Source organism: Ovis aries, chromosome 7, assembly GCF_016772045.2.
Source record: "Ovis aries strain OAR_USU_Benz2616 breed Rambouillet chromosome 7, ARS-UI_Ramb_v3.0, whole genome shotgun sequence".
NCBI lineage: Eukaryota > Metazoa > Chordata > Mammalia > Artiodactyla > Bovidae > Ovis > Ovis aries.
In genome coordinates, this window is record NC_056060.1 from 70,731,008 (window position 1) to 70,757,507 (window position 26,500).

General features: G+C 37.1%; 1 protein-coding gene across 3 annotated transcripts in view; it reads right to left on the reverse strand.

Annotated features, from left to right (window-relative positions):
- C7H14orf39 (chromosome 7 C14orf39 homolog) overlaps positions 1–26,500 on the reverse strand; it is a 75,990-nt gene that overhangs the window by 44,527 nt on the left and 4,963 nt on the right. The window lies entirely within an intron of this gene.

Below are 26,500 nucleotides of genomic sequence, written 5' to 3' on the forward strand. Positions count from 1 at the left end.
TTGCAAGGAGAAATATCAATAACCTCAGATATGTAGATGACACCACCCTTATGACAGAAAGCGAAGAACTAAAGAGCATCTTGATGAAAGTGAAAGAGGAGAGTGAAAAAGCTGGCTTAAAACTCAACATCCAAAAAATGAAGATCATGGCATCTGATCCTATTACTTCATGGCAAATAGATAGGGAAACAATGAAAACAATGACAGACTTTATTTTCTTGGGCTCCAAAAATCACTGCAGATGGTGACTGCAGCCCTGAAATTAAGACACTTGCTTCTTGGAAGAAAAACTATGACCAACCTAGACAGCATATTAAAAAGCAGAGACATTACTTTGCCAGCAAAGGTCTGTCTAGTCAAGGCTATGGTTTTTGCAGTAGTCATGTATGGATGTGAGAGTTGAACCACTAAGAAGGCTGAGCGTTGAAGAACTGATGCCTCAACTGTGGTGTTGGAGAAGACTCTTGAAAGTCCCTTGGACAGAAAGGAGATCAACCAGTCAATCCTAAAACAAATCAATCCAGAATATTCACTGGAAGAACTGAGGCTGAAGCTCCAATACTTTGGCCACCTGATGTGAAGAGCTGACTCTTGGGATGCTGGGAAAGACTGAAGGCAGGAGAAGGGGATAACAAAGGACAAGATGGTTGACGGCATCACTAATTCAATGGACATAAGTTTGAGCAAGCTCCAGGAGACGGTGAAGGACTGGGAAGCCTGGAGTGCTGCAGTCCATGGGGTTGCAAAGAGTCAGACACGACTGAGTGACTGAACAACAACAACAACATACTCCTACATTGTGTGAGCAAGGTGATTTTCTTATTTGCTGGCCAATACTGGGTATGAACCTTCTTTAAATTTCTGTAAAACTTAAAGACAAAATAATGTACAATAATGTATAATATTATTGCTTTAATTTGGATGTCTTTGATTATTAGTAAGATTGAGCATTTGTTCACATGTTCATTAGACACACGTTTCTTCATTTTGGTATTTACTTATTTACCAGCTTTGCCCATTTTTTTCTAACGGGGCTTTGGCTCTTTATTACTAATTTCTACAAGCACTTTATATTTTTTAAATTGACCCTTCTTTGATGTTTTTCTACTTAATCTTTTTGCTTTTTGTATCAATTTGAGGTGTTTTCCTTTTTAATTTCTATGTATACTTACCACTGTTTCCAATGTGATTTCTACCTTTGATGACATAGATCTTCTTCTCTCAAAGATTATAGTCACCTATATTTTTTTCTCATACTTTCATGAATTCATATGTCACATTTAAATCGCTTAGCCACAAGCTGAAATCATGAACTAGAGGTATTTGCGCATTAAAATCAACAGATCCTAACTGTCCTCAGCACCCAGCAGAGAATAATCTTGTATAAAGTACATCTTGAACACAGTAGGTTCTAAGGAGAAACTACCAGTAATTTTCCAGAACCCATTGCAGCTAATTGAGGGAAACCACTGGTAAAACCTACTGCAGTATACCTCAAAGAAAAACTTAAACAGTACATAGTGTTTCATTAATGATACTTCCAAAAAAATTTAAACATTGATTTCAGTGTCAGCAAGGTTGTGAGGAATAGAAACTCTCATATATTGCTGGTGAAAGTATAAGTTAGTATAATTTTTTTGGAAAGAAGTTTAGAATTACTTATCAAATATTTAAACATGCATACTCTCTGATCTAGCAATGCCATTTCCAGGAGTTCATTCTATAGCAGCAGTTCTAGAAATATGGAAGGAGACCTATATATATTGCTTATAATAGGAAATAACTGTAAATAACCAAAATGTATATTAATAGGAGAATTAAGTAACTTAGGATGCATCAGTACTATAAAATACTATGGAGCTGTTAAAAAAAGAATGAAATCTATACACAATCATCACATGTATAGTACCATTTACATTACATATTGTTAAATTTTAAAAACAAGTTGAAAAATCAGTATGGTATGATTGTATTTTTGAGACATGGAAAGTCAGAAATACAGGTAGACATATAAATAAGCATATGTAGTAATGGTGTTGAATGTATATTTTAAAAGGTCTGAAAGGATACTCACTGTTAAGAGTGATTACCTATAAGAAAGAGGACAGGGTGGGGGTGGGGACTGCAGACAGGGAGAGACTTTTTACTCCATATATTTGTATATGCTTTGAATTTTTATACTAGGCATGTGTCACTTTTATTTAAAACAACTATAAAAAAAGTAATAAGGGAAATCAAAAGCTTATGAAATTTTTAAATAACAAAACATTTTAAAACAGGTATGATTCAGTATAGTACTTAATACAAAGACAGTGGCCCACATAAAATTAAATACAGAAAGCTAACACACTTTCTTTTTATAAGTACTTGATCATACAGTTAGGTTCCATTAACAAGTCTTTGTAAAAAAAAAAAGTCTTTGCTTCAAAATGTTTGTCTTAAATAATATTAATAGATATAATAACTATTAGAGTAGGATGTGAGACTATACTGAAAGAATTAAGATACTAAATCGTTTTATTTTGAAAAGCTACTAATTTTAGGCTAGTTCCCTTAGACAAAAAGATCTTGAAAATTCAAAGGTGAACATTATTTTAGATCTATTTATCTAATAGGAATTTTCTGAGTCTACTCAAAATATTATATTTATACTAACTGGATTTGAACTAGAGAGATCTTAGGGCTTCCCTGATAGCTCAGTTGGTAAAGAATTCACCTACATTGCAGCAGACCCTGGTTCAATTCCTGGGTGAGAAAGATCCCCTGGAAAAGGGATAGGCTACCCACTCGAGTATTCTTGGGCTTCCTTTGTGGCTCAGCTGGTAAAGAATCTGCCTGCAATGCAGGAAACCTGAGTTCAATCTCTGGGCTGGGAAGATCCCCTGGAGAAAGGAATGGCTACCCACTCCAGTATTCTGGTCTGGAGAATTTCACAGACTGTATAGTCCATGAAGTCACAGTCAGACATGACTGAGTGACTTTCACTTCACTTAGAACACTTACTTCTTTCTTTTGAACCTTCTGTTATCCCTTTTACAGTGTCTTATAACAAGGAAATTGAAGACCTGATTCATCATTTTCCTAATATAAAATACTACTTTCAAGCAACAGTGTCTTCAACTATAAACTCAATATCCCTGAATAAGATAATCTAATAACAATTATTGAAAGTTTCTTTAAAATACTCACTTACTACAGTTGTCTTTGATCTCTTTACTATGTTTACAGTAATGACCAATTTCCTCATCTGTCGTATTTATAGTTTCATGTATCTTACAAACAGTAGCTTTGTATTCTTTAATATCTTCAAAGCATTCTAGAAAACAGAAATATTTATTTTCTTAAGGAGAAATCATAAATTCAAAATAAATACAGTAGGAGAAAAGGTATGGCAACTGACCTAAAAAAGGAGAACCAAAGAATGGACAGGAAGTGAAGCTTGAGATGGGAAGGGCCCTAAAGAGCACAGGACAGTCAGGCTTGGTCTTAGACCCAGAAGCTAAGAAGTCGTATTTGAGATTGAAGAGAAATGTCCCCTGTTCCATCTCTAATGTAAGAGGGCTAGATTAAGAAATGTCTAAGATCAATGGTATTTTATGATGTTATGAGTTCATGTAAACATTTATTCACATGATACTAGTGTAAGAGTTTTGTTTTTGACAAATGTGAAATTTCTATTAATCAATTCCAAGTCATTATTCAATATATCTTCAATTCACTTATTTCTTTGTCACTAGTGAGTAAACACAAGATAAAAATCAAATGTAATTTCTTTAAAAAATTAAAACAAATTCTTAATACCCTATTCTCTTTTGTTGCAGAAAAGATAAACAAATTTATTAAACTTTTCAGAACTATTAGAAATAATGATTGTAGCTTCTTTGGATAGTTTTTATGTAGGATCTTAAAACACTACATTTATATAATTTGCTTTGTCATTCTACTCATAATATTAATTTTGATAATTAGCATTCCTGAAAATGTGGCATCCATTAAATCTGGCCACTGACTTTTGATGATTTCTAAAAATATTTAAAATTTTTTACTCAAATGTTTCAAATAACCTGTGTTGAGGAAAAAATATTTTTATGTAATATGAGTGATTTCTACTTAAAATTCCCAAACACAAAATAATTAAATGCTGAATACAGAATACTGACATGTACTACTGAAAAACTAGCTAGGGTAAACAGCTTATTATTAGTCACTAGATAGAAGGGGGAGCTCTAATGCCAACTATAAATTACCCTAAACAAAGCAACTGCATAACATCTTATATTCTATAAAAAATTAAAACATCTTTGTCATGCATAACTACTTACTATTAATTCGCTGAACTATATCTTCTTTAGTACTTATATCTTGTTCATACTGGAAAACTAAAATAAAATAACTCTTTTGTAACTTCATTTCATTGTTAAAATGTCAAATGATAATACAAATAGTTACCTACTTCTTTATTTTCACTTTATACCTACCAAATTCTAGCAAAAGTCTGTCCAGACTGACAAATAGGCTGTCATTCATCTTCGACACTTGCTAAAAAAAAAAATAAGGAAGGATTTTCTAAAAACCTTTTGACACAGTATTATTACATTAAAATGTGGATGGAAAGAAAGACCCCTTCATCTCGGTACTGGGCAGGTATTTTAAAAATTAATGTCGTTATATATATTAAAATAAATATATACAATTATACATAGTAAATTGAATGTCGTTGCATTACTAAAACTTCACAATTGTTTATACATGGTAGTGCCATAAATCACTGAATAATCTGGAGTCCACAGACACCCAGATTTCTCAAAAGGGCATGCTCTTTACAATATACAGTATCTCTGAATGTCCTTTCTCGGCGTATTACGTGTAGCAAAATTGTGAAATTCCTTCACCGACAGCTAGGTAAAACCTACAGGAACCGTGCAATTTGACACTGGCGAATTTACCACCAAGAATCTAAAAGTGGAGCTATTTACTGGACTACCAAGTCGCGTTAAAAAAATAAAAAAAAAAAAAACACGCCTGAGGCGGAGTTTGGACCACTCTTCACCACAGAGTCGAAGAGCTACTCTTCCCGCGCGTTCTGAAGCGGGGAGTTTGCTCGCCGACTCCCTTCAGAGACTACTCGCTTCTTTTCACCCGAGACCGTCCCCGACACTCCAGCCTCGCGGCGACCCCCGAAGCCTCGGGCTGCAGTGCGGCCGAAAGCGAGGCCACGGGCCAGGAAAGCCCCCAGAACGCAACCTCCAGTCATACTCCGGGGACAGGGCCCTCCAGCCCCGCAAACCCTTCATGGCCGCCTGCCCTCGGAATAACCGCCATACACAGTTCTTCCCCATCCACCTCACAGTGACCCCCTCTGGGACCCGAACGCCCACCCTTCTTTCCCGGATCCCACACTCTACTCAGGGTGGCGAGAGCCGAGGACGCGACAGCAGATCGCCACACAGACACGTCCGAGCCCCGCCTCTACCTCGCTCAGCCCCACCCAGCCCCGCGAAGCCCACCGCAGGAGCTCCAAGATCGCGCTGAAAAGCGAGGTCTGACTCCACGCGAGACCGGCGCGGCGGCGCTCACGCCTCCCTCCCCCGCGAAGCGAGAATCAAGCATCCCGCCGCCCGAGAAGACCTGCTGGGATCAGAAGCCCAAGACCCAGGCTAGGGAACCCGTCGGGAGCTATTGTTTTCTTTCCCTAAGACTAGCCAGTCCTCTCGTAAAATAACAGTTTAAAATGCATTTCGGAGAACAGCAATAAAATTGACATTAACCTTAACATGACAACAAAAACCACTCGAATCAATCGTCAAAATTCAATTTCGCATTCAGCATTCAAAACTCGCTGAAAAGCAAGTCTAAGAATTCAAATACATTTTCATTTAACAAACATTTTGAGAGTGGTATTTATTCAGTTTCAAATAAAATGTACATTAATATTTTCTTTCCAAAATGCTGTCTTTGTAATTTATACTCTTAGACCTTGCATATCTAAGGTGAAATAAAGAATTCACTTTATAACTTTTAATTTATGGTTTATAACTTGTTCACAATGATTTAGACAAATAGTCCCCCCAAACTGCCTTCATTATTTGTATTGTTGTTTAGCCACTAAGTTCTCCTTTGCGATCCCATAGACTGTAGCCTGCCAGGCTCCTTTGCCCATGGGATTAATTCCCAGTGAAAATGATGTAAATAATTGCCTCAATTCCCTATACCTAAATTGTTTCACAGATTATTAATATGAAAAAGATACTTTCAGCGAGTTTTCTTAAGTGCTTCAGATCATATATGCAATAACCAGTTTTATTATAATGTGATATAATGCTGCTTATTAGTATCAAAATAGTGAGTCATCAAAGCTAATTTAATGTAAATTGATGACATAAGAGATTTATAAGGTTTGTTCTTATACTTATTTATATTTATTAGTTATCCTTTTTTAGGAAGGTATGAGACAATAGACATGAAGGCTAAATTATCATTAGTCTTGCTGGCGCTGCATTGCTATGACTGCTAAGAAAACTTGACAGATCAAAAAAGCTGATCCACTTCAACTTAATAGTAGATTTTCTTATGTAAAATTGTGGAGACCTAGAAAAACCACCTTATTGAGATCTGGAAATCAATTTACTTACATCTATGTATATCTTTATAAAATATACTCTCATAAAAATACACTTGAGTTCTACCAACTCCACTACCCCTTATTCCATTCCAGAAATTCCTTCTGGAAAAGCATTAAAGATGAAGATGTTCCATCTACTGGAGAGTTTTAAATAATAAATTTTATTCTCCCCTCTAAATCTCAATGAAATATAATGTTCTGTTTGGAAAATTATAGAATGTTGACTCACGTAAACATTTTCCCTGACAAATCATTAAAATTCTCCCTACCTGTTATTAGCACCTTCCCCTCTTGCTCCACATATGTAAATCAGAATCTAAAGAAATTCTTAATTTAAAACTGCTGCCTATTAAAATTACACTGTACTACTCTTACTTTCACTGCTAAATTTATCAGTTAAAAACATGTCTCTTGCCTACAATTCCTTTCCACTCCTTTCCTCATTGATTTTCAACCCAACCACTATACCCTAACACATTTAACTGCTTTTTCAGATAATAAAAAAATTTAGTCCAAATATAACGGTATGTTCTCAGTCTTACCCTTCCCTTCTTCTTTCCTCTTTCTTGTACTTGGTCCCATTAAAATTTTCTGTAACCCTAACCCTGACTTCTAAGACACTATTTTCTTAAAAGAACTACTTTCGCATTTCTCTTAGCTGCCCCTCTGATTTTGGCTTCTACTTTTCTCCCTCTCACTATCACTTCCCAACTACAGACTTTTATCTTAGCTTTTTCTTTAACTCTACCCCCCTTCTATATGTTTGTTGGATTATTCATTCAAAATGTGCTTAAAACACCCAAATCTGTATTTCCAGCTGTATCCTATTATCTGTGCGTGTGTGCATGCCTGCGAAGTCAATTCAGTCATGTCTGACTCTCTGCGACCCCATGGACTGTAGCCCACCAGGCTCCTCTGTCCTTGAAATTCTCCAGGCAAGAATCCTAGAGTGGGTTGCCATGCCCTTCTCGAAGGGGATCTTCCCAACCCAGGGATCCAACCTGTATCTCTTACATCTCCTGCATTGGCAGAAGGGTTCTTTATCACTAGCCCACTTCTTGTATACATCCAATCAACTCTGTAAATAGTCTTTGTAGTTAGACAGATAGAGATTCAACTTCTGGTTCTGTCATTTGTGAAGTCAAACCTTTGGGCAAGTTTCTAACCAAAGCTTCAGCTTCCTCAAATGTAAAGTGAGAATTAATAATTCTACATCTTGGCTTCTAGAATACAGTATTTACTTGCTTTTTTCTCCTATGTCTAATAATTTCTCTATCTCCTCTTTCAGATTCATCCTCTTCTACTCAGTCACTAAATCTTATAAATTCTTGAGGCTCAATCCTAGCCCTTTCCTCTCATCCTGTTCTCTTATGTTTAAGTACTCTCATCTCTGTCTATAGTTTGTTGTTTAGTCACTAAGTCATGTTCAACTTTTCTGCAACCCCATGTACTATATAGCCCACTAGGCCCCTCTGTCCATGGGACTTCCCAGGCAAGAATATTGGAGTGGGTTGCCATTTCCTTCTCCAGAGGATCTTCCTGACCCAGGAATCGAACCCACACCTCCTGAATTGCAGGCAGATTCTTTATCATCAGAGCCACCAGGGAAGCCGTCTATAGCTTACCACTATATATATGACTCACAAACATGTATCTCCGGCATAGACTTCTAGTATTAATTCAAGTATTTAGTGGCAAAAAAAAAAAAAAAACAGAAGTTGATTCTGGCTGATTTAAGTAAAAATCAAATTTGTTAAAAAGGATATTGTGTAACACAAAATCTCCATAATAGCTAAAGAACCAAGCTCTAGCAAGAAACAATGCCCAAATTAACTCTTTAGAATGAGTGGTCCAGAAACCACAACCACAATCAAACATCAAGGGCTACAACTGACATCATTACTACCAGCACAAGATGGTTTAGTACCACAGCCATCCTATAAATTTGATCTTATTTCAACTGCCACCATTTCCAGGAGGGGATTCTTCCTAGGGCATAATTCTTTGTATCACTTTTTCCCAATCCAGAATTTTGAATGAGTACATTTGATGAGAGAAACCTAGGTTCATGGTTCACTTTTTGTCCTTTCAGACTGTTAAGGTGAGAACTTCTCCAAGCATAAGAAATGGATTCAAATGCTGGGAAATCAAAAATAATAGGAGCTTTCCATAACACTTAACCTCTGAGTTCCAGATCCATCAATCTAACTGCCTACATAAGTCAAAACACAACTCATGTTTCTCCTAACTAATCCTGAACCTTTAAAATTCTCTCTCTTTTCATGAACGGGGCCAGTATTCAGCAGTATATAACAGAAACCTAGACATTATCCTAGACAGTCTTCCTCTCCTATCATTTCCCATATTAGTTCAGTTCAGTTCAGTCGCTCAGTCATGTCCGACTCTTTGCAACCCCATGAATCACGCACAGCATGCTAGGCCTCCCTGTCCATTACAAGCTCCTGGAGTTCACCCAAACTCATGTCCATCGAGTCAGTGATGCCATCCAGCCATCTCATCCTCTGTCGTCCCCTTCTCCTCCTGCCCCCAATCCCTCCCAGCATCAGGGTCTTTTCCAGTGAGTAAACTCTTCACATGAGGTGGCCAAAGTATTGGAGTTTCAGCCTTAGCATCAGTCCTTCCAATGAACACCCAGGACTGGTCTCCTTTAGGATGGACTGATTGGATCTCCTTGCAGTCCAAGGGACTCTCAAGAGTCTTCTCCAACAACACAGTTCAAAAGCATCAATTCTTCGGTGCTCAGCTTTCTTCACAGTCCAACTTTCACATCCATACATGACTACTGGAAAACCATAGCCTTGACTATACGGACCTTTGTTGGCAAAATAATGTCTCTGCTTTTGAATATGCTATCTAGGTTGGTCATAACTTTCCTTCGAAGGAATAAGCATCTTTTAATTTCATGGCTGCAGTCACCATCTGCAGTGATAATCCACCACAAATCCTTTTAAATATCTTTCAAATCCATCCATTTCTCTCCATCTCAACTGCTACCATCTTAGGCTAAGTCACCATCATTCTCTCATTTAGGTTTTTGTAATAACTTCCAAACTGGTTTTGCTGCATATCTACTCTAGCTTTCTTGTCCATTAATCATACATCCTTCAACACAGTAATTCTTGATTGCAAATTTTATACTCTCTCTGACTCTGTCTCTGTCTCTCATACACACGCCTTAAAACGCATCAGTGGCTTTCTAGTCTTCTAATAATAAACGGCAAGATTCTTCTTATGGCTTACAAGGCCCTTTATGATCCTGTCCCTATCTATCTCTGCTTCTTCATATAATTCCAACTTTATCTTCCTCCTGAAATCCAGACTTCACATCCTTTTTTCAGTTCTTAACATGTTCCTTTCCATCACAAGGACAATGCACTAGCTGGCTCCTAACCTCCTACTCATTTTTCAGATTTCAGCTAAAAAGCATCACAGCCTCAGCAACACCAATTATCGATTGTCAAATTTCATATATTTATCCTTAATAGCCTTTAACATGCTTATACTTCTAAATTATTTGTGCAATTATTGTATAAATATCTATCTCACCCACCATACTGTAGACTCCACGAAAATAGGCCCCCCACTTTTCCCCTCCCCTCAACACAAACACCTTGACAGCCACAATGAATAGGTTACAGTAGTGTTTTGTTATCATGGCTATAATCCCAATTCAATTCACAAGCAATTCCAAGGAAATAAAGCCACTTCATTCTAAGAACAGTTCTTATAGGGAAAATAGTCATAAAAAAGGGAGTGAAACAATGTGAATCTGCTAACACAGATTCATTTACATGAATGGCAGTCAGGTCAGTGGAGAAAACAACAGGATTAAAGTGTGCCAGGATTTTCAAATATGTATGATGAAATTTATATTTTAATATTAAAACATCTCTGTTATAACATAAAAATGTCTCTGATATATAAAAATATCTCCTTTGTTTTCTCAGTTGACTCCCTGTGTTGAAACTAGTTGACTTCCGTGACCAAGTTAGATCTATACTTTCATCAACTCCTTGATTTACCAAGTCAATAAAATATAGGTATTTGTTTGACAACTCTGCTGACCTTTATTGATATTTATTCTAATGCCAGTGGGTTTCCAAATATGTGCAAACCATATTAGGCAAATGAAAAAAAAAAATCAGCCTTTTTGTTTCTTGTAGATGCCATTTAATGTTAATCTGACTAGGGACTTCCCTGGTGGTCCAGTGGTTAAGAATCTGCCTTCCAATGCAGGGGGACACGGGTACAATTCCTGATCTGGAAACTAAATCCCACATTCTGCAGGGCAACTAAGTCCATGTGCTACAACTACGTACCAGGTGCCGCAACTACTGAAACCTGTATTCCCTAGAGCCTGTGTTTCACAAGAAGTCACTACAATGAGAAGCCTGTGCACCCAACTAGAGAGTAGCCCCCACTTGCTGCAACTAAAGAAAGCCCTTGTGCCACAACAAAGACCCAGTGCAGCCAAAAATAAATAAATATTACTCTGACTCATTCATTGTTTTACTGTTCATGTACCTTTGATTTTATTTTTGGTGCAAGCCTATTTCCCCCAAATATGTCTACTTACTTCTAAAATCTGATTAAGTGGGATTTTAAATTTTAATGTACTCTTTAATTTTATGTCACATAATTCTTTATGTCACATAATTCTTTAACTGTATTTCTTTTTTGCTCACTATTTTATCCCCAGCACTTGGCATAATGCGTGATACCTGATGGAAATTCAACAGATACTTAAATGAATAAATGAATGAATGGTAAATGTTCAAAAAATGGTTACATCATTTCACATCTGGATTACTATAACAGGCTGGGGACCACCTTTTCACTTTGATTTACTGCATACTCTTCCTATTCCATCCTATAACAATACTGATTTTCTTACATCTATTTCATCATGATTCTCATGTAATTTAAAAGAAAAGAGTGACCATATATTCCTCCGCTTCAAATTGGAATGCCTTTGCACTATTTGAAAATCTTCTATAATTTGACCTCAACTTTATTTCTCAACAAAATCGCTATTTTAAGTAGTTCCCTCACTGATTCATGAAGAAGTGAAGTGAAGTGAAGTGAAAGCCATTCAGTTGTGTCCGACTATTTGCGACCCCATGGACTATACAGGCCTTGGAGTTCTCCAGGCCAGAATACTGGAGTGGGCAGCCCTTTGCCTTCTCCAGGGTTTCTTCCCAACCCAGGGATTGAACCCAGGTCTCCTGCATTGCAGGCAGATTCTTTACCGGCTGAGCTACGAGGGAAGCCCACATAAAGACACTATGTCTGTTTACGTCTCCATGTGTTTGTAGTCAATGTCCCTCCCAACTGGAAAGTTTCTTCTCTATGATCCAATCAAGATCTACCCGTTCTTCAGAGTTCAAGTCCCAAGAAAGCCTTCCCTGACTATTCTAGATATTCCTTTTCTCTGAAGTCTATGGCATTTTCTCTGAACTATATGGCACTTTGTGTACTACTTAATTGCACAGTATGCTAAACACTGGCTTTATAAAGATGAAGAAAATCCTGGCTCTCAGAAACCTCTCCACTTGACAATGGAAACAGATAATGATAGCTATGACTACTATCAGAGATACACATATGTGATTGGATAATAGTTTAAGGATATTAAATCACTGGTTTCAGTGAACTAATTCAAAGTCAGTCAGCAACTCTGTACCAGTCAGAATACAGTTAGAACAAAATCACCCCAGATGATTCGTGTGATAAGACTTTAGTGAAGAGACTACTTATAGATGTATGGGCAGAGGGCAAAGTGTATGATCTTTCACTTACAAAGGTAAACGTCTAGAAGCCCAGATTCTAGCAACAGGTGGCTGCACAACATTCCAAATAGTCGGGGGCCAATCCATACTGTAAAACCATCCATCCCAAAGCAGAGACTAAAAAGGATCCAAAGGAAACCACATGTATCCGAAGCCCCATCTACCCCAAAATGAAGTCATATTTACTCCATTACCCATATATTAAAATGTCATTTTAGAGAGGAAGACAGAGGAACTCTAAAAGATTTAGCATATCTCTGAAACAGACAGAATTATCTAAGAGAAACTTTTAAACTGGCAGTAACTAAGATATTTATCAGAAGTTTAAAGTTGTCCCCCTGACTGCCCCTGGTATCCAGTAGGGCAGAATCTTGCAAGAAAGATTTGCTTCTCAGGATATCCAAGCCTCCGTCCTCAGACAACAGAACTCCTCTTTTATAACAGGAATCAGTAACATTACGTATCTCGCTTCCACAGGACTCTGATCTCAGGAATGGACATGTGACAAGGTCACGAATCGCCTGGCCCATCACAGCACTCCATCTCTGAGGCCAGTCATTCCTTAACTGGTATGTGTAGAATAACAGAACGAAATTGTCTCTCTCAGCTGGTGAACTCCAGAAACCTTGTAAGGGTGAGCAGCTGATAACTTTCTTTCTTACCATATGGAAAAACCTGCCCTAAATGAAGGCAACACAGGTGAACACAGAAACAAGATAGAGAAGAGGGAGCTAATCAGTTTGTAAGTCAAGAAATTCTCTTTTAATTCAAGACAGCCTAAGTTGGGTTTATACCACCTGCACCTATATAGTTTTTTTAAAGAAAGCAGAGAAGTGGAGACAATGGAATTTTGTGTCACTAAACATCCTATTTGAAAATTTACTTGCATCAAATTTCCAAGCATCAAAATCAATTAAATTTTTTGTTTAGTCTTCAACAATTGATTATAATCATACCATATTTAGTTTGTTTCACATTTGATCCATGATTTCTTATATAGATTTTGCTTTCCCCAGTTTCTAAGCGTACTTTTTATCCCCTGTACACAGAAGAATCATATGTCTTCTTTACCATATCACTAAATCCCACAGGCTCCTTACTCATTTTTTTAATGTACTAGCGTAATTTTTAAGACCTGAGTAAGCATAAATTCTCCACTTTGAAAGATCTATACCTTCCCAGGCTAATTACTCAATTTCATTGAAGACTTTTTCTTAGACTTTAGTCTGGGTGCATTCACAGGAGTAGGGGGAAGACAGGAAAGGCCAATTATCATGACCCTGTCCTAGACAATTCCTCAAGCTCTAACTTCATTTTCTGCTCCTCTTCCCCTTCCAATTATCTATATCTACCAATTCAGGGGGACTCAACGGAAAAACTTTTTCATTCATTTTAAACAATAGTAAATGGTAATTATTGTACTATGCTGTAGTACAATGATGCCTTTAAAATCTATATAGAGTTGTATAGGACTTAAGACCTTTATAATAATAACATCAAGCCACGATGCTCTTTCAATTCTCATGTCTGTTTTTCCTACATGAGGAAAGTTTAAAATTTTATTGAAGGACATAAGAGAACAATTGAATAAATGAGAGCCAGTCTATGTACTTGAATGGGAACACTGAACACTGTAAAGATGCAATTTATCCCAAATTAATCTATTTATGTAAGGCAACTTGTTGGAGAAGGTCATCAAGAGGACATGACCGCCAGTTGACCCATGAGCTAGACCCAGGCAAATGAAGCTCCTCACTCCTCCTATGTCCTTGGAATGGACGCTGCTTCCCAGTCCCAGAGTGGGAGTCATTTTCAAGGATGTAGCCTTAAGGGAGTTAGGTGTTGTTGAGCTCATCTGGACTATATAGGTAACTAAACCCAGTTAGTGAAGTGAAGTCGCTCAGTCGTGTCCGACTCTTTTTGACCCCATGGACTATAGCCTATCAGGCTCCTCCTCCCATGGGATTTTCCAGGCAAGAGTGCTGGAGTGGATTGCCATTTCCTTCTCCCCAGTTAATGCCTCTATTATAAACTTTTAAGATCTGGTCAGTTGGTTCAGAGACCTACTCAACTTGCAGTCACCCCAGACAAGACTTATAACCAAGTTCCCTTGCTTATTAAACCTACCAGCTCCCAATCTGGAGTAGTCTACCTGTTTCTTTGTTCTCTCTTTGTTCTCTGTGTTCAGAGAACCAGTTTGCAAACCAACAACTGGTGAGCCAGCCAGGAGATGGAATAAATGGGCCTTGAAAAAGAATCATCTGGGAGAGAAAGCCTGAGTTGGCCATGACCTCCATGTGAGAAGAGGTGGCCCATATGTCAGATGCATGTGGACCACCCCATGAGTATGAGAACACCCCCAAAACATGGCTGCTTTAATGAGCTTGTTTGAGAAAGTACACATAAAGAACTTAAGAGAAACAAATGGTTGCCATAGCAGGCTGGCCTCTATCGTGGGCAGTTTAGCTGACCACCAATACCCAACTAGAGATTTAACTTGAGCTGGAAAGTTGGATGAAGAGCTGAAGTTAGAATAACTGTCTACTACTCTGCTAGTTTCAGAGGTGGCAGACAATTTTGGAAGAGCAGAATAGTAAGTTGGAGACCTTAGAATGCTATTTTGGAAAGCTAGGAGATCACAAACTGCCATGGATGAAGGTCCATGCACTTGTCATAAAGCCTAATTAGGACACTATGAGGTAGAATCTCTGGGAAAGTGAGGAGAGTAAAGAGGAGGATGTTGTACTAATTGACAACGAAATGGGCAGAATAGACCCATGGCATCCAAACTTTAATACAATGGAATATTGTTAAGAGTAATTACCCTAGACTTTAAAAATAGAAAAATATACCCCAAAATTCCTAGGGGAAAATGTGCATTCATCTTCTGTCCCTTGAAGTTGTAAATTTTATCTAAAATGTAAACACCTCAGGAGATAACTATAATATTAATAAAACACTGCCCATAATTGCCTGAGACCAAAATCACTGCAGATGGTGATTACAGCCATGAAATTAAAAGATGCTTACCCCTTGGAAGGAAAGTTATGACCAACCTAGATAGTACATTAAAAAGCAGAGACATTACTTTGCCAACAAAGGTCCGTCTAGTCAAGGCTATGGTATTTCCAGTAGTCATGTATGGATGTGAGAGTTGGACTGTGAAGAAAGCTGAGCGCCGAAGAATTGATGCTTTTGAACTGTGTTGTTGGAGAAGACTCTTGAGAGTCCCTTGGACTGCATGGAGATCCAAAGTCCAATTGGAGTCTCCAATGGACTGCATGGAGTCCATTCCAAAGGAGATCAGCCCTGGGTATTCTTTGGAAGAAATGAAGCTAAAGCTGAAACTCCAGTACTTTGGCCACCTCATGTGAAGAGTTGACTCATTGGAAAAGACTCTGAAGCTGGGAGGGATTGGGGGCAGTAGGAAAAGGGGACAACAGAGGATGAGATGGCTGGATGGCATCACTGACTTGATGGACGTGAGTTTGAGTGAACTCCAGGAGTTGGTGATGGACAGGGAGGCCTGGCATGCTGCAATTCATGGGGTTGCAAAGAGTCAGACATGACTGAGCGACTGAACTGAACTGAACTGAAAAGGACAAAGTTGTTTTGGGCTATTGGTCTGTTCTTAGTGGGACTACGAAAAGATTTTTTACCTTTTAAATAATTTGCCTAGAAAAAGAGATTCTGTGTTTTATCAGAACAATTTCCTGTGCTTCATATTGTTTTTATCAGGATTTAATTACTTAGGAAAACTTAGTCTCCTCTATTAAAAGGGCTATTTTTTTTTTACAGCTATGTAATTTTATGTATTTGCCTTTGAGGTCTTTAATTATCATTTGGTTAACCAGATAAGTAAGTATTGTTTCATGGTGACCTATGGTCCTACTCAATCAAGTGTTTTAAAACTTTTGATACTCTGGACAAACTTACCCAAATCAAATTCTAAACAATGTCCTGCTGACCTTGAATTAACTGGCATTTTCTAGAGGGCCCTGGAACATCTCAAAGATATGTTATCTCATCTTAAAGAGAATTAAATTAATTAGGCTTATTGGATATATCAAATTACATGGGAAACACTGCCAAATAAGAAGTGATGCTAAACTTTTTGTATTTTTTATATATTTTTAATAAATATATGTTATTGGTCCCTGCAAAAGTGCTTCATCTTCAAAGAGTTTTAAGGAAAAGACTGACAAGTACAGGTTTCTGATAATTAAGATCAATTTGTGTTCAGAAGGAAGGGATAAAAATAGGCCTTCCAAATGCTTCCTTAAGGCTACCTACTCAGCCCCACAATATGTTACAGGATGCCAGCCCAAGATATGTCTCTGTTCTCCTTTCCACTACAGTAAGATGGGCCCATTACATTAGTGATATTATGTTAATGTGTGAAGAGTTGCTACTGCTGCAGGAGACTTTGTAGGCTTTGCTAGAATATCTGTGAGGTAGAAGATGGGTGGTGAACCCATAGAAAATTCAAGCCCAGGCACTGCCATAACATTTGGGGGAGTCATTTGTTTGGGTAAGATGTGCATTATCCTAGTAGCTGTGACTGATAAAGTCAAAACCTATCCAACCCCTAAGAATATGAAAGGCACAAGCCTTTATAGAAATTTGGAGGTCTGGGTTTTATTCCTTACCTGGCAAAGTGCCTCCATCCTTTGTACTGTCTGGTAAGAAAGGGCATGTATGGGATTGGGAATGAGAGCAACAATCTACCTTTGAAAAGACAAAAATACTAGTGAAGCAGATTAAAGCTCTGGGCATCTCCGATGCAGAGTTGCCATTTGAGTCAGATGTATCTGCGACCCCGGAAGCTTTGGGTTGGGTGCTGCAGCAGATACAACAGAATGAGAAAGTATCCCTAGGATTTTGGCCGCAGCTCTGAAAGTGGGCAGAAACCCAATATACCCACCCCATCCCCAACACTCACTCACTCACTCACCCCCAACACACACATAGCGCAACAGCTCCTGATAGTGTATACAGTTATCCTCAGTGTAGAATCTTCCATGAAAGAACAGCATATTGTGATAAGAACTTCCCTCCCTATCAAAGGGTAGAAGGAGAGTATGTTCCATCAACTATCTTCTGTTATGGCTCAGACTCCCACTTTGACTAAGTGGCATGCCTATATGTAACTGAAGAGCACCCTGTCTGCCAGCCCACTATTTCTAGAAATACAGGTGCTACTAAGTCTTGTAGAATATGAAGATGCTCTGAATGCCTCCAGTCCTATTCCTGTGGCAGCCCCTGCAGTCTGTAGAGAGGGAGTGGAGGAAATTCCTGATGATATCTGAAATACAGATGGCTGGAAACAGAAACAAACCATAGCAGCCAGTGAGACAAACTCAGAGCAGTTTGGCTGGTGATCACTCACCAACTCTGATCACTAATCCTTTGCACCGACAGTTGGGCTGTTATAAAAGCATTAATCCCTATGACTTGGACAATGGAAAGCTAAGGAGTGGATGATCGTGTAAAAGTCCTTGTAGGGTCAGGATACATGGAAAGACTTTTGGGTTAAGCTGGAAAAGCTCCAGGCAATAATTTCTGTCTTCCACATGCTGGTTCACAAGACACTGACACATCCAGGCAACCAAGAAGATGCCCTAGCTCAGGCACAAGCCCTAGCAACTGACCCTTCAATATATATGGCAGATTGGTTGCACAGAAAGAGTGACCACCTTCCATAGCATATGGGTGGCATGGCATACTGTCAAGTGTGCTGGATAGCTCTTGAAATACAGTGACTTGGTTAATGCAGTAACATGTCTTTTGTGTTCTAAACACCACCCAAGGCAATTACCAAAGGACTCTAGGGCCATGTACTGAAGTTCCCAACCAGTGAGGAATTGGCAATTGATTATATTTGCCCCCTCCCTCCAAGTGAGGGTTCTAAATATGACTTGGTTTGTGTGAACACTGCATCTGGCCTAACTGAAGGTTTCCCCTGCTATGGCTCAAACCAGGCTGCTACCATTAGGGGATTAGAGAAGCAGAGTGCCATGTACAGATACCTTCACTAAATATACAGTAGTTGGAGGTCACATTTCAAAGGTTATGATATACAAGACTGGGCAAAAGAACATGATATCGAATGGAAGTTTAATCTCCCCTATAACCAGCAAACAGCTGGGTTCATAGAATGGAAAGATAGGATATCAAAGAAGCAAATTAAAACAGTATCAGGTAAAACCACCTTGAATTTAATACTTTTGAATGATCAACCAATAGGGTCTGTTGTCCCAGGTACTCCTGCAGAGATACTCAATAGTATAAAGATATGGAAGTTCCAGGAAACAGACATTGGTTGACTTTCACCATGGATCAATCTACTGTCCTGCTGAAAATACCAAAGCCCCTCTCTTGCCTGGGAAAGACATCATCTACTATAATTTGCAATGGTATGTCTCACCTGGATGGCCAGATAGTTACCAAACAAGCCACCTCCATGCTAGTGAACCCCCTTGCTGGCCACTCAGGGAACTCTTTCTTTGGAAAAGAGTAGCTGTGTAAGATCATAAAGCCAGTCACAGGGGTGGAGTGTTGGAGGAGGTCATTGAGAGGACATGACTATCAGCTGACCCAGGAGCTAAATCCAGGCAATCAGAGGCTCCTCACCTCCTTTCTGTCTTTGGAATGAATGCTCTGCCCACCATTTCCACAGTGGAAGCTGTTTTCATGGATGTAGCCTTAAGAGAGTAAGGTGTTGTTGAGACCATCTGGACTGAATATGTGACTGAACCCAGTTAAGACCTCTATATAAACTTTAAGATTTGGCAGGCAGATGCATAGATCTACCCATCCTGTGGTCAACCAAGACAAGTCTTACATAAGCAAGTTCCCTGCTTATTAAACCTGCCACCTACCAGTCTGCAGTGCTCTACCTCTTTCTTCAGTCTCTCCCTGCCTCCAAATATGGGGCCAGTTAGCAAAACAACACAATTCCATGAAAACTCCACTGGAAGCTGAGGTTGTGATAAAGACTTGAAAAAACTGACCTTACATTCACAAATGGCCTAAGAGTTTTTCTTTAAAAATACTGAAGAATAACTTGCCTTATCAAATATTAAAATGTATCTGAACTATAATAGTGGAACCACAAGAATAAATAGACATATCAGTGAAAGAGAACAGAAAGCCCAAAAGAATACTTCTGTATATATAGAAATTTAATACATGATAAAAGTGGCATTTCAAATCTGTGGGAAAAGAATTATCAATCGATAAATAACAGCAGGATTCAGAGGTGGTAAAACTAAACTCTGGGAAATATACAACAGAGGCACTTTTCAATCCAAGAACTCTCTTAGAGCACTGGTTTAATCTCTAGAAAGTCTCCAGATCACTGTATTATCTCCAACTCAAATCTCTACTCATTCTTTAAGGCCCAAGTCAAGAGCCTTCCTTTCCTGTATGATGATATATTCATTCCTAACTTCTTCCAGTCTTGCAAATCTTCTTGGTACCTTAGGCAACCCCACCTGTAATATTCTGAAAACAAGCATAGTCTAGATACACCCAGGCCAAGCTAGACTGCCAGAGAAAGAAGAGAACCCTGGCTATCAAAAGACAAACTCAGGTCTGGAATGGAAGGAGGTTACCAGGACATTCTGAGGCCTGAAGTGAATTAGCTGAGAAGCAAGAGAAGGAGAAAGAAAAGTCACAGAGAAAAATTTATACTCTTACTGAAGAAAGAAAATTCTAGAAAGATAATGGGGCCAGGTATAAAAGGGGTTGCATTTCTACTTTTTTTGGTCTAGGGAAGGAAGAAAGGGAGCATGGATGGATGGAAAAAAGGGAGGAAAGGAGGGAAGAAGGGAGGGAAGGAGGGAGGAAGAAGGAAGAATTAAAAAATGATTTGAAAGGGGGAGGGAAAATCCTGTTAGAGTCCAAACTGACATGAGATCACAAAACAAATCCAGATGGATTAAATTTTTTTAATTTTTTAATCTAGAAAGAGTAGAGAAGAAAATACAGGTTATCTCTATAACTTGGAAGGGAGACTGTACTAAGTATAACACCTGGGACAGAACCAGATTTAATAGATCTGACTATGTGAAAATTATAAAAACTATAGGGCAAATAACACCATAAAGTTAAAAAATAAATGAAAAAGCAGGAATAAATATTTATATATATGACAGGAAAAAATGTATCCTTAATGTTGGAAGAACTATACAAATGAGTAAAAAGAACAAACATCCCAAATCAAGGATATAATTGGGAAATTCTCAAAAGAAGAAATATAAATGACCAATAAATATGTAAAACTGCATAATCTTATTAATAATAAAAGAAACAGCTATTTTGAAAAAGTGAGAAACCATTTTTCACCTATCAATCTGCCAAAGATTTAAAAGATTAATGGCCAGAGTATAGGGGAAAATGGTACTCACACCATATGGATAGAAGAAAAAAAATGATAAAAATCCTTTTGCATGACAATTTGGAAACAACAATTTTTAAATATGTAAAACCTTCAATTCATTCATCTTACTTCCAAGAATTTGAAGGAAAAAATGGACAATACATAAAGATGGTCATTGCTTCACTGTTTATAATGGTGAAAAACTAGAATCAATTTAAACAAATAACATTAAGAACTGGTTAAATAAGTTACAGTATGTATGCTGTGGAATACAATATAGCCATTCAAAATGATAACATATTTATTATCAGGAAAAATATTCATAAAATGTTATCATGAAAAAAGAAGGCTATAAAACAAATGAATAATATGACAGTATTTCTATCAAAAGAAAAAAATCTGTATCTCTATGTATAGGAAAAAAAAGTCTATAAGGATATGCACTGAGCACTAATAGAGATTTATCTATGGAATAAAGATATTACAAAAATCTTTCACTTTTGACTGTATAAGTATATGGATATTTATTGCAATGAGCATATACCGATTTATAAAGAGGAAAAAAACACAAAAGGTACTTCTAGTAGGGGAAAAAATTAGCACTCCAGATGAGGAAAATACATGAGAAAAACATCTAAATATCAACAAATGAACCATAACAGAGGGATAGAGTGAAGAGGAATACATGTGTCTGTATGTGTGTGTAATAATTGGTAAATAAGTATTCTTAAAATATAAGGGACATACTACAAGGAAAACTCTTAAGTACTATACCATTTCAAAAAAACTTTCAGGTTGGGGTAACAGGGAAAAAAGAAAGTAAGGAAGTTAAAATACTCTCAAAATCTAATCCTATCTGGATGGCGAGAACGATGGGGAAAGTAATGCCATGGTAGGAAGAACAGTGCACCTTGATGCAGAAGATATTAAGTGTCCTGTTTATAGGCAATAATAGAGTCATACATAACAATTAAGAGAGCAAGAAAAAGGAAAGATAACAACTGATGAGCCAGGAAATACTGTAGAACTTCTAAATTATTATTTCAACTCACTGAAACGAAGAAAACTAAACTGCAGTTTTTCTTATATCTATGAATAATACTTCAGTGTAGTACCATAACATGTTTTAACGCTATACTAAACACATGCAGAGAGGGTTAGACTCTTCTCTTTTATCTTATCCCATGAGATAAATCTACTATTTCTGTTGCTCATTTCAATTAATGGCTTAAGGGAAGGTTTAAAAGCAAAGTTCAATATAAAAATGAAATTAATAAAAATTCTTTGCTTACTATTTTGTCAATCTTGACATTGTATAATGTTGAGGTGAAAGTCTATAATTTTTTTTAAGGCAAAAAGGTTTATTTTTCTACTTGCAGATTGACTACTTAAAACTTGTTCCCTTCTCTTAATTTAGTTTCAAGAAACATTTGAGACTAGCATATTTGCCATATAAGGGGATGTGGTGGGCTGAAAAAAAAAAGTCCCTCAAAGATATATTTACCTCCTAATGCCTAGAATATGTGAATATCACCTTTTATGGCAAAATATGTGATTAAGTTGAGAATCTTCAGAGGAGTTTATAATCCTGGATTATAAGGTAGGCCCTAAATGCAGCCACATGCACATATAAAATATAAGCAGAGGGAATTTTTACAGAGAGAACAAGGGCAAAGGAGAGGTAAGGGAAAGGATGGGAAGAGAAGAGGATGTGCAAAAGGCAGAGATCAAAGAGATGCAGCCACAAACCGAGGAATGCCAGAAGCCACCAGCAGCTGAAAGAGGCAAGACATGGATTCTCCCCTAGAGTCTCTGAAATAAGCACTGTACTTGATTTAGACTTGGGGCCTCCAGAACTGTGAGAGAATAAATTTCTGTTGTTTTAAGCCACTCAGTTTGTGGTAACTTGTTATGGCATCCACAGGAAACTGTTAAGGTTAATATCAGGGCAATTTCATGTAAGCTATCTATTGACTTCATTAGATTAATTTACTGCAAGAAACAGTGAATGGTCTACAGAACAGGAAGGTATATTTCAAAGGAATCTATTGTTTGGAAAGTTTTAAGAGACCTAAGCAGAACACCAAAGGATGACCAAAGCAGAGACCAAAGACAAGATGGAAAATGAGACATCACCAATATAGAGGGTCAAACTAATAGATTAAATGGATGGTTTTCCACAAGTGGGAAACATGTGGAAATTTACTATGAGCCAAGCACTATGCAAGGAATGGCTATTCATAATCTCATTTAATCCCTACAACTATTCTCTATGATAAGTATTATACAGTTTATCCAGTAAGGAAACTGGGGCTTAAAACCATGTGGTTAGTTCAATGATTTAAATTTTCAAGAGTCCTTGTTGTTTCTACTATTTTATCTTTCATAAAGTTTAGCTTAAGAAGCATCACTTCCCTAAAACATCATTATAGTAACACTATGCCCCTTTTCTCTTAGAAAACCACTCCTATCCCCTATCAACTTTTAGAAATGAACACTTTGTCTTTGTCAACCTCACAATTTAACAAGGCTTAGTTTAGTGAAAAGGTATTTGGCAATGGAGACTTGGGGAATGGAAGGAAGGAGTTGTGGAGTCAGAACAAACAGAAAAAGAGAAAATAAACATGAATTATTAAATACAGAGAATGATAATCATTGGGAAATATGAACCTTCTGAGTCCATAAAAGGACAGACAAGGATAAAAAGATGGTCAAGCAGAAAGGAGATGGGTAGAAAGAAAATTTAACTAAATGAAGATTAAAATTAAATATTAAAATTCAAAAAAATCAGTTCAGCCTCAAATTTTAATTGCTGTAAAGACAGATTCTCTTATATTAATTTCACCAAAACCTAGGAATAATAGGGAAAGTAAAAACAGATAAAATACAAAACAAAAAAAGAGAAGACTAAAATTCCATAGTTTGAAGGAACTAAATCTACTGTTAAAGGACATATGCACACATTTCTCTGTCTCTTAATTTTTTCCAAATCTACTCTCACTATCTGCCCATATAATTCCCTGCCAGAGCTTTGCAGCTGGTCCCCACTGGGGCTTAAGCAGACTCCTCTCTGTGTTTCCATTTAAAAATCTTTATTTCAATAGGTGGGCCTAGAGCATCTGCACTTCCAAAATTACCACACAACTGATCCAAAATGATTGAAACAAAATTGGTTTCAAAAATTGCCTTAGGCTGAAAAGAAGATGAAGGCTAACATTTCAGACCTAAAGAAACATTTATCACAATTCTGTGGTCTGTAATAGACTTCTGTGGTCGTAATAGAAATGTTGACAGCTTGTTAATTATAGAAATGCTAGTGCGCATCACTGTTATTCTTTTGAAAGACCTGACAAAAGAGTTTGGAGGTTTTTTTTTTTTTTTTACTTAAACCAAGCCTTATAGCACCTCAAGTCCAATCTCTACTCCCCAAGAGGCAGGATTCAGTTCCATTTTCCTGTTAGTATACAGTGTGATGACTCAGAGAAAGGTCTTCAATAAACCCAGACTCCAACATTCCTGTCCCACAAGGAATATAATTGAAATCCCAGAATCACATTTGAGATTCAAGGCCTTTTTAGGGTTTGCAAGGGTACACTATTTGACAAGACCCAGAATTGTTTCAATCTCTCTGAGATCCATGAACTAGAGTGCATCAAACTTTGAGAGTCACAGCACGAGGAAATAGCATAGAACCGGACACATGGCAGCCACCAGTAAATATTCATGTGATTCAGGTCCTCATCCTCAAACTCAACAGGAATTAGACCACCTTCCTTGGGTAGGGAGAACAAAGTATGTGATAAATAGAGGATTAAATCTGTGTTTTAAACATACTTCTGTCACTGTCTAGCTGTATAATGAAAGTAATCATTTAAACTCTTTCGACTTCATATTTTATTCACTTGTAAAATGCAGAGGGACTGAGCAAAAGCTTCAATCATTGCTGTCTGTCCCACCAATTACTAAAAGAACACAGATTCCAACATGATAGAAACAAAATCCCACTTTCTCCAGAAATATTTCTAAATTTATAAGTATTCAGTCACCATACGTATCATTTATTATAAATGTTTAAAAGAAACAAAGTTACAGTAAGTCTTTAGGAATAGATTTTATTGGTGTGGCTTAAACTTAAGGTGAAATAAAAAGGGCACTAACACCTTTAAAAGTGCTTCAACTCCAGAATAAACAGAATTTTAGCAGGTTTTGTTTGTCAGTGCCTTGATTATTTTGAGTTCCTTTGAAGCAGGGTTTCTTAACAGTGACACTATTTTTTTGTTGGTGGGAGAGGGCCATGCTATTCATTGTAAGATGTTTAACAATATCTCTGGCCTCCACACATTAGATTCCACTTGTGACAACTGAAAATGTCTTCAGACATTGCCAAATGTTCCCTGGAAGGAGGGAGTATAATTGCCCTCCTGAGATTTGCTACATTGAAGGGCAGTAAAATATGCAAGTTATATACCATAAAAATTATATTTTTAATGTAATTCTTTCAAAGTATTTTCTGCTAATGAGCTGGATTAACTCAGAGAATTCAAAGTATTTATTGGAGGCTAATGCTCCTATTTGATTTTACACTGTTTGAAAGGGAAATTATTATTTATCACACATATAATACATGTAATTAATACATATACATAACATATAATACACACAATTTAATGTGAATAATGTTTGACTCATGCCAGAAGACATAAACTGATTTACACTCTTTCACTTCATTGAATTGTAAAGTATCTATGCATATTTTAAAAAGGTATTTTGATCTTGGATTCAAAAATGGCCAAAAATAACCTGCTGGTAAAAAAAATAAAATAGAAAGCTCTAGTAGAGAATTACAAATTAATTATTCTTTCAGTCGTTCAACTAATGTTCCATTACTGATAATAAAGTATTTATAAATGACATGCTAGTTACATTTTTAAGAATCAGTCCTTCACATAAGAATCCATTGATACATAGCCCTAAGTAAGCTATGCTGTGGTGTGGTTAACCCCAAGATTTAGACTTACCCTCACAGGAGCAGAAAAGTGAGAAAAGTGAATTTAAAACCATAGCTTAAATAAGTGGTATAGCTTCTAATATACTCTCTGTCTTAGATACAAATTACCATCCAAACACCTAGGAGCAATCACAAACTGGAGGTCAACACAGAGTTGCACTGTCAGCTTAACATTTTAAAAAACCATTACTGATAATTAATCAATACTTTTAAATGGTGCATTTTCCCACATTTAAACTTATAAACATTTCCTTCACTTAACAACACAAGAAATTTTACATCATTTAAAAAATAGATGGTGGATAATTATGCAAATAACAAAAATATCTCAATCTCTTAAAATTAGATCAACATTTTTTATTGTAATACTTTTTTGTCAGTTAATTTTACAGCTCCAGGAAATCGACAAAACATTTCTCAAATGGTGTTTTTTCTTAGGAATAAAAAGAGGCATCTCTGTTCTTTGTTACAGGTGTAAACAGGAAGGATAGGAATGCATAAAAGATAGATTGCTATCTTTCTTGGGAACTTATTAGGATAGTTGGTACTTTAGAACTAGGATACTAAATTAATTTCATAATCTGGAGATCTGGACCACCAAATACATAAAAAAACATGTATCCATATTTATGTATATGGTATCATCTGAAAATCAGTATACTAAGTGTATGAATAGA